Source organism: Nematolebias whitei, chromosome 10, assembly GCF_014905685.2.
Source record: "Nematolebias whitei isolate Nwh7 chromosome 10, NemWhi1, whole genome shotgun sequence".
Taxonomy (NCBI): Eukaryota; Metazoa; Chordata; class Actinopteri; order Cyprinodontiformes; family Rivulidae; genus Nematolebias; species Nematolebias whitei.
The window spans coordinates 722,565-722,924 of record NC_056507.1 but is presented as its reverse complement, the minus strand read 5'-3'; the positions used below and the strand labels follow the sequence as shown (position 1 = coordinate 722,924).

Sequence of the window (360 nt, the reverse complement as noted above, 5' to 3'; positions counted from 1 at the left end):
TCATGTATAAAATAATAATTGAACAGAAACATTCATGTATAAAATAACTGAACAGAAACATTCATGTATAAAATAATTGAACAGAAACATTCATGTATAAAATAATAATTGAACAGAAACATTCATGTATAAAATAATAATTTAACAGAAACATTAATGTATAAAATAATAATTTAACAGAAACATTAATGTATAAAATAATAATTTAACAGAAACATTGATGTATAAAATAATAATTTAACAGAAACATTGATGTATAAAATAATAATTTAACAGAAACATTCATGTATAAAATAATAATTTAACAGAAACGTTCATGTATAAAATAATAATTGAACAGAAACATTGATGTATAAAATA

At 17.2% G+C, this 360-nt stretch overlaps 1 protein-coding gene across 1 annotated transcript in view; it reads left to right on the top strand.

Moving 5' to 3' along the window:
• LOC119415369 (GRAM domain-containing protein 4) overlaps nucleotides 1-360 on the top strand; it is a 43,379-nt gene that overhangs the window by 13,918 nt on the left and 29,101 nt on the right. The window lies entirely within an intron of this gene.